Source organism: Silene latifolia, chromosome 11 (genome assembly GCF_048544455.1).
Source record: "Silene latifolia isolate original U9 population chromosome 11, ASM4854445v1, whole genome shotgun sequence".
NCBI classification, from domain to species: Eukaryota; Viridiplantae; Streptophyta; class Magnoliopsida; order Caryophyllales; family Caryophyllaceae; genus Silene; species Silene latifolia.
This window is the reverse complement of record NC_133536.1, coordinates 162854596-162864193: the sequence shown is the minus strand read 5'-3', so window position 1 is coordinate 162864193 and position 9598 is coordinate 162854596. Positions and strand designations below refer to the sequence as shown.

Below are 9598 nucleotides of genomic sequence, written 5' to 3'. Positions count from 1 at the left end.
GTTGAGATGATTTTAGAAAATGAAGACAGTTTTTGACCCGAACTCCAAATAAACTCTAATTATTATTAAAACAACCGTGTAGGCACGTAGATGGCGGCAAGTGGTTGACACGAATGTTTGAGATACCATTTGTCGACGGATTTATTAAACGTCATAAAGTCGTAATGTTTGCTAAACATGTAGCCCAATCATCACCGGGTGGTTGGCGGGAGGTGCAGAAATGAGGTATCTATAGAGCCCCCACTTTGACTGAGGCTTGGACAAAGCGAAAGTCAAAGTATAGCCCGCAGGTCAATAGAAGATTACAATAACCTGGGCTATGGCGTAAGGAAGCTCGCCAGCAATAAGAAAAAACATACCTGATACCTCTTAAAGGTTAACCGGAACACGAAGAATCATTACTGCTGAACTCTGTGGGGAAACTTGAGGTTGACTGATAAAACTTGATCTTGAGATTTATATTGATAAGCAACATGACATCTCGGAGACCGCTGGAGGAGAATTGGCTTGCGTCGGTCGCAAGCGAACTCTAAAATAGGCGAGGCTGACTCGGTGCGACTTCTGAGAAATACGACGGCTGTAGGTGACAACGAACTCTCGTCGGGGAAATTGAAGAGCAATGTACTGCTGAGAAGAAAATAAACACAAGCATGGAAATCCGCCGTGGGAAAAATAAAACTTGAAAACTTGACTGTCGCAGGGGAAGTAAATCTTGAAATAAATCAAAAAAATTATCTAATTGAAAATAATCGAATTTATTTTCTCATTACAAATTTTTAACCATCTCCAAAAATCATCCTTGATTAATTATACCATGACGGGTTTTATCCCGTGTTTCGATGATATTTGTTGGTTAATTACAAATTAATGGGTAATGAAATACCCTTTTCTTTTATTTACCACTTTTCCATTTATTTACACTTTTAAGCATTTTGTTCAAAATAAGACTCATTCTTGGTTGATACTAATACCATGTTGGTTTAATCCGAGTACGATGACATATGTCGACTAATTACAAATAAATGAACTTAACATTCTTAGTTCATATCAAATCATTTTCCTTTACTTATTTTCCTTTTTCTATAACTTTTAGACTATTCATGTCAATTTTGAAAATCGATAATCAAGTTAGAGCTCGAAATCGGATATTACTTATACAATAGTAATTATCCCGAGCCATGAAAACGACATTCAGATTCATTCATTTCAAACACTTTCTTTCCCCTTTTTATGACATTTTAAAACTCGGAAGGCATCCCTTATGTCACACAAAACCTCAGGCCTAAAGGGCTTGTCTTCATGGTTCTTGTCAAATCTGACTACATGTTGTTATGGTGTAGTACGACTCACACATATATAGGCCATCGTGCTTCCTTGACCTTGTCTTTCAGCACATTTAAAACTTCCTCGATTACGGTCTAACATGGACGTATCGAAGGTTGATTTAACACACATAAACTTTTAAACATTTTATCATTTTAATCATTTATTCTTTTATTCTTTTGAACAATAAATGGATCGTATTAAACACCAAATTTGGTAAATGGATGTTTAATTTCCGTTTCACATGCAAATCAATCTAATCTCAACTTTGACACCAATTTCTTGGTACATGCATAAAACAATCGACTTAGCAAATATTCACCTCTTAGGTTAAACTAATGGATGCGCATTCATGCATTTAACCCATTTTATCAACTTTTTCACTAGCAACCACAATCGATCAGTAGAGACCGCTAAAGTGGGCGAGATTGAGTATTCGATTAAGGACCTTCCCAATACGTACCCTCACCAGTCACCCCTTACTCAGAACCTTTGGATAAAGGATGGCCTTATCCATGGCAAAAAAGAGTCATTCTAGGCATAGAATGTTAAAGGGGGACGAGTCCTTATCTTTAATATATGTATCAAGCACCCGCTTCATGCTTTGTTTGACCAAGGTATAAGTAGATCTCGAACAGTCTCCATGCACTCCATAATTGTTTGGTGGCGACTCCGAACACCTTTGTATCGTCTCGAGACCATCACCGAAACACAACCGTCTGATCTAAAACGATACGGTGGAAAGCACCTATGTCTCTAAACGTGGCTTTAGACCGTCGTAGGTCCACATATTGGCGTGCGTCGTGCGGGTAGCCTATGTCCACAATTTCACGTTGTAGTACTCCATGTTAACCAAAGATGTTATTCGGGTGGAGTACCCCCTGGAAGAAGTCCTTTGATAAGCTTAACTGACCAGTGCTTAAAGAAATTGGAAGTACTACTCATATCAACAAAGTGTCCTTTGTTTTCTGGTTACCATGCAAAAGAACTCCACAATTAATCGTGCATGGCTGGGAGTAGTCTTAGGATGGGTGACGTCCTGGGAAGGTTCCCGGGATGCGCATGAGTGAGGACAAAATTCACTGAAAAAAATTCGTGTTGATGTGTGGTCGTGTAGGCCATGTACTAATGTGACTCATATTTGTGCACCTTTAGTCCCCGAACTACCCTTGTTCCTATACTTTCTAGCGCTTATTAGGGTCGTTTCTTATATTTAGTGCCCTACTTTGCATATTGTTTGAGGTTTGTGTCCTTGGAAGGAGAGGATTGCTAACCTTGCATCTATAGAGCAAAGTGGAGCTAAATGGAGTGCATCTAATGACCAGGCATCAAAGAGGAGATCATTACTAAGGGCCTAAGTGAATAGATGAAGTATAAATGGGTAATGAAGAAGAGCCCCACGACCTCCCATCGATCCCCACGGATCCTTGGGCAGTCAAAGAAGAAGAAGAAGAGCTGATCGAAGATCCGGGCGTCTGAACCGTCAATCCGGGCGTCTGAACCGTCAATCCGGGTGTCCCAAGTAAAGGTCGGGCGTCTCAAGACTTGATCCGGGCGTCTCACCATCAGGTCGAGCGGATCCCTATGCAGCACAAGTTTGCTTCAATGACAATCCGGACGGCTCTCTCTAGGACTTGCAAAGCACTAATCATCTTCTTAGGGACTTAATCGTCATTGAAGCCCTTAGTTACCCTAATACTTGTACTTAGTATAAATACCCCATTGTGTTAGGGGATTAACAACCAAGTTTACCAAGTTAGAATTTAGGATTAATCAAGTTGTATTCTCTTAATTAAATATTAATCAAATCTTAATTCCTCTTTAATCCTTCAAGTGTTCTTAGTTTTAGTTGGGTAATTTGAAAACTATTTGGGTTTATTGAAGACTTGACAACTCGTCATCATTCATCAAGTGTTCTTCTATTATTATTTGCTTATTATTTGGATCATCCTCAAGTTGGTATAATCCTTTTTATCCTTGCTTAGTTATTACATTACTCATTTACCATGTTCAATTTTGTTAATATAATTGACACCTTCATTAGCATGTTTACCATAGTCATGAGTGAGTAGTCTCCTAGCTAGGGTTAATGGGGGATTACGGGAACTATAACATGGGATAGATTCATACTTAATCTAATATATTATCATAATATTGTTTACTTGTTGTAGTGTTAACCTATGCATATGATATGCTTGATAAAATGCTTGACTATGAAACCTTGCATTTATACATCTCTTATCTATTCAACAAGACTTGTAAGATATAAACTAACTCGAGTCTTGTTAGACCATACATAGAAGTGAATAGGAAGAAAGTAAGTCGACTTGTAGGTGTTGTACAGTCTTCACCGACTCGGCTCCGGGACCCAAATCTTCCTATGGATCGTAAGATATAAACTAACTCGATTCCACTACAACAATAATTTGCTTGCAACTATGAAAACAAGTTTGTATGATCACCATCATGAATCTCCTATGAACCCATGTCACCCTAGTGCCTTAATCTATTGTTTACAAACCCCTACTTTACTTGCGTGTTTTACTTTCATTTCTTTACATTTCATTGTTAAGGTAGTGTAGCTTGATACCTCTAATCTCAACCCAATATGTGACACCCTAAGACATAGCTTTCTACAACCGATAACTTAATTCAATACCTGTCCTTTGGGATCCAACATTTACTTACTACTCTACTAAGAGTAGTTTGTTTAGTTATAAATATTGTTTTGGTTGGTTGACTTAGACGACAAAGTTTCGAACCGCGACAAAAATGGAGCCGTTGTCGGGGACGGTGTTCAATTGAATTGTTGTCATTTGTTGTTTTTAGTTGTGTCTTTCTTGACCTTGGGGAAGTCAAACTCCTCAAGGTAGTTTTAATTGTTTTCTAGTTTTTCGCTTTTTGCATATCTAGGAGATCACAAGGTAGACCTTTGCCTATTGACCCTGAAATTGAAAGAACCTTGACCAATCTTAGAAGAACCGCTAGAGGGGCTTCGATAAGTTTGGGTATTGGAGAACTTGTGGGCATCAGTATTATCCAATCGGGTAGTGTTGTGTTTACCAACCCTTTTGCAAGAGAAGGAGAGGAGAACCCAATTCAAAACCAACCACAAAATCAACCCACAATGCCTAAATTTTCATCTCATTCCGAACCAACCGAGGAGAACCTACCAAATGGTACTCCAACACTTCCTCACTTAACCGGTAATTTCATTGCCAAATCCGCATTCATACAATTAGTTGAGAGAAGCCAATTCGGAGGGATGCCTAGTGAAGATCCTCATCTATACATGAAGACTTTTTGTGACTATTGTGATGCAATCTCTCAAACCGGAGTGACTCAAGAACAAATTCGATGGGTGTTGTTTCCTTTTTCCTTGATCAGAGCCACAAAGTAATGGTTAAAGAGCCTAGACAAGGCTACCCTTGGAATTGATTCATGGAAAAGTTAGCACTTGCCTTCTACAAGAAGTTCTATCCTCCGGAGAAGACCAACATGTTGAGAGGCCAAATCACCAGGTTCAAGCAAAGGGAAGAGGAATCATTATATGAAACATGGGAGAGATTTAAGGATACTTGTCGCTCTTGTCCTCGCCATGGACTTAGTGAGTGGTTCCTTGTTCAACAGTTTTGGAACGGCTTATATGAAGACTCACGAAATGTGCTTAATATGGGCTCCAATGGGAGGTTTACCGAGGTTGATGACAACCAAACATGGGCCAATATCGAAGAAATGGAGGTCCGTGATTCCCAATATAGTAGGCCACGAAAGGCCACTAGAGGAGGGAAGCATGAGGTGTATTCCATCACACAATTGGGTGCTCAACTAAGTGCTCATCTCGATACCACAAACTTGAAGTTTGAGAAAGCCATGGCCAAGCTTGATGAAGCTTCCAAATCACCCAAACAACATGTCAATGCTATGATGACATCATCCTCAATCCCAAATGGAGTATGTGAAAGTTTTGGAACCTTGGGACATGATCAAAATGAATGTAGGGGAACAAATGAACAAGTAAATGTTTTCCAAGCATACAAGAATGGCACCTCTTATTCTAACTACAACAATGAGAATACCAAATTCCATCCAAACCTCTCATACAAAAGCCAAAATGTCCAAAACCCTCAACCTACATATACACCACCTCCAATGAGAAATCCTACTCAAAGACCATACTACAATCAACCCAATGACTAAGCCTTTGATGTCCAAAAAGCGGTCCTCCAAATGCAAAAGAGCCAACAAGATTTCTTTGCTCAAATGCAAAGGGATAGTCAAGCCAAAGAAACTACCATCAACAATATCCTTGCTCACACCAAAATGTTGAAGACTCAATTGTCTCAATTGGCCTTTTCTAGCTCCCAAAGACAAAAGGGAAAATTACCTCCTCAAGGTAATCCTCGCACAAGACATGAGACCATCAATGCTATCCACTTGAGGAGTGGTACTAGATACGAGGGACCAAAAGTGCTGATTGAAGAAGGTATTGTTGAGAAGAATGACAAGCAAAGTGATGTGATTGAACCACTAAGGAGAAATCCTAAGGTGGTAGAGACATCTACCAATGACTCATCAAAGAAGAGAAATGAAGAGAAGGCTAAAGAAATTGAGAAAGAGCCTTTTGTGATTAGACTTCCATTCCCAAGTCGCCAAGCTAAGCCCAAGTTTGATGAGCAACTTGGAAAGTTCATGGAGATTGTAAAGAACTTAGAAGTCTCTATACCATTCACGGAGCTAATCCATCATGTTCCGGCCTATGCAAAGTACATGAAAGATATGCTCACCAAGAACAAGTCCATCCGAAAGTTGGAAACCATTGCCTTCACAAAGGTGAGTAGTGCAATTCTATAAGGGAGTTCCCCTCCAAAGCTCAAATATCCGGGAAGTTTCTCCATTCCATGTACCATTGGTGATACCACAATCAACAAGGCACTATGTGATCTAGGTGCAAGTATGAGTGTCATGCCATATTCGGTATGTGAAAGACTAGGAGTAGAAGAGCTCAAATGCACCAACATGACATTAAAAATGGCGGATCGTTCAACAAAGAAACCTTTAGGGGTATGGGAAGATGTACCCGTAAGACTTTGGAAAATTTTTATACCGGTGGACTTTATCATTGTTGATATGGAGGAAGATTCCAACATTCCAATCATTCTAGGAAGACCATTCCTATACACTGCCAGAGCGGTGATCGACGTGAAACATGGAGAGCTCACACTTGAAGTAGGTGATAAGACAATCACCTTCAACCTTGATAAGACTATGAGAGCTCCTAACTTGTTTGAACCATGCTTTATGGTTGATCACTATACTCGAAAGGGTGAGAAGAAGAAGATGGAATCTCCATTCAAAGAACAAGGGAAAGATGGAAATCTCAAAGAGAAGGGCAGAGACACACCGCCCAATTGGAAGAAAGATATCGATGATGTTGAAATGGCTCTATTCAGAGAGCATGGAAATTTTCACAACAACAATGAGAGCTTGCGAAGCTCACTCATGACAAGTAAAGATGAAGGCCTCACTGGCCATGATAACAAGGAAGGAGAGTTGCTCTTATCAACTCATGATTCACCCTACATAGGAGATAAAGCAAATAAAGTTTACGGTCTATGGGACGACAAATTTGAAGGATTGGTTAATCCCTATATTGGGAATGGTATGACTCTAGACCAAGGCTCGATGGATCCTTGTCAACACTTTGACTCGGATTACAACAATGAAGACAATAATGTGCAAGGGTCTATGCAAGACCTTTACCATGAGAATGAACAAGCCTTTGACTACTTCTACAAGGTGTTGAGCAACATCAACAACACTTTGGCTTTTCCTCCTTGACAACTCTCAAAAGAACGAGAGTTTGGTGGAGTCCTTATTAAACCACCATTTGTAAATATTCTAACCTCTTAACTTGAATTTCATTTAACTTGTACATTACTCAATTTTTGCATTGCATTTTACATGCTTTGTTTGACGAATTTGTGTGACATGAGAGCAAGTAAGGGAGGGATTTTAATGTGCTTCAAATGTGTAGTGTTTGATGATCAAGTGTGGGGAAGCACATACCTAGGCTAACCAAGCCTTTATAATGCTACCCAAGAAGAAATGAAGAATAAATGAGGAAGAAATCACACGGGGTGAAGACCTCCACGAGCAGGCCTGAGCTTGTGGGGACTGAGAAAGGGTTTCAAAATGAAAAACTACTCTGTAATGAAATCTGCCCGAGCAAACCTCAAGTCGAGCGAGCCAATGCTTAAGACGCCCGACCTCAGCTCAGGTCGTGGGACTTGAAGGAGCCCTCTATTGTAAAATTTTCACTGGAAGACAATATGCCCGTCTCCAACACAAGTCGAGCGAGCCATATGCCAATCCACACGACTTGCCTCCAAGCCGCCCGTCTCCAAAGCATTTCAAATAGTAATTTTTCCCCTGACCAAAAATCCGCCCGACTCCACCCTGAGTCTCCCATCCTGACCTGCTATATCAATAAAAACACGGGACCAAACCCCTCTTCTTCATTTCGTTTCACTTCATTCAAACACAATTATTTCCCTCACTTCAACCTTCAAACCCTCTTCCAAAAACAACAATCTCTCATCCAAATTCACCCAAATCAAGTCCAAACTTGCTCAAAACAAAAACAAATAACTACTTCATCAACATAAGACCATTCAAACAATAATTTCTTCAAAAAAATCAATCAATTTCTCTAGGGTTGGTGAAAATTCGAAAAAAAAAAAACCAAATTGATTAGGCGTTCAATTGAAACTTGAAGAAAGAAGCATTCAAGCATTTACTTGGTGTGTTGATACAAGAAGGAAAGCAATGGCAAGGACCAAGGGAGGAATCAAGGTAACAAAAACACCAAAATTGCCTAAAAGATAACAAGCTCTAGTATCCAAAGCAATGGTCTTGGTACAAAGGGAGCAAGCTACTACTTCAACAAACAATGTTATTGAGGAAGCTACTAATTCTATCCCGGAAGTGGAACAATTGAAGAATTATCAGGAGGTAACTTTCTTATCTGATAAGCATAGGAATGCATTCGAATCCCTAGCCAAGAAGAAGATTCTAGCTACAAAATTCATATGTCAAGATGCTTTGAGTAAATTAGGTGTCCTTGAGGAAACAAAGGCATTTTTCGAGTCCATGGGGTTAGCAACCCTCTTTGCAATGAATGAATTGACATACCCCTCCTTGACTTTGGAATTCATTAGTTCCTTGAGGGAGTATAATATTGAGACTCGAAATTATGTAGAATTCTGTCTCGAAAATAAGACTAGAACGATGCTCAAAGGTGAATTTGGTGAAGTGTTTTGGCTTAAGAGGTATGACCGGTTCACAAAGAAACCATTGGAATTTGATGCCGAACCAATTTGGCTACCTATATCTGGTCGTATGTTCACTACTTTCAAAGAGTGTCATGCCTTGTACATTCATCATCCGGGAATAAGTATTGGCACAAATTCGTGGCAAAAACTTTGATTGCTAGGAATGAAGCCAATCACTTGACGGAATTATACTTTGTTTACCTTGCGTCTTTCTTGAATGTTGGTGGGAAACACAAGAGTGAGTATAATGTTCTCCAACTATTGATCAAAAAATAGTTGGATATTGAGAATGGGAAAGATGGTGTGGCTTTCATTGTTAATGGAGGCTTGGTGACAAGGTTGGCAAAACATTTTAACCCGGATTTCAACAAAGATAACACTTATAAATCGGTTAAGGGGAGCCACCTTCTTGACATGAGCTGTAATACCCGCCCTTTTAGGGACCCTTTGACCATCATTGACTGTCCTTGGGAGCGGGAGTAATCTTAGGAAAGTATGCCAAAACCATCTTGGGGTGCGTGTTAAGAGTGGTACTCGATAGAGTAGAGGCTACTCGATCGAGTAGCTAGGTTACTCGATCGAGTAGGGGGCTACTCGATCGAGTATGTTGGGTACTCGATCGAGTACCCAGTTTTCAGCGAGGGTTTTATATCGCGATTTGTTAAATCCGCATATCACTTCCGCCACTTTCCTCCTATCCTTCAGTCGCCCCTTTCCCTTCCCTTCACCTCAAAACCTCCATGGAAGCCTTTTGAAGATCCTTGAACCTTAGGAAGGCGTCGCTCGTGTCGGGTAGCGGTCTCTTGCTGACTTTTCTCCCTGGTAGGTATGTCATAATCATCATCCGTGCCTTTGTTCCCTATAGTTAAGATTGCTTGTTGTAATAGATATTTGTATGGTGGTTATAGGCTTTGCTTGCTCGCTGGATATGTTGTTTGTCG

At 40.1% G+C, this 9598-nt stretch overlaps 1 non-coding gene across 1 annotated transcript; it reads right to left on the bottom strand.

Annotated features, from left to right (window-relative positions):
* Positions 1-4821: 4821 nt before the first annotated feature.
* On the bottom strand, positions 4822-4928 carry LOC141616011 (small nucleolar RNA R71). Its single transcript, XR_012530391.1, has one exon. It is a non-coding gene; the product is annotated as a small nucleolar RNA R71 (small nucleolar RNA).
* Between the last annotated feature and the right edge of the window lie 4670 nt (positions 4929-9598).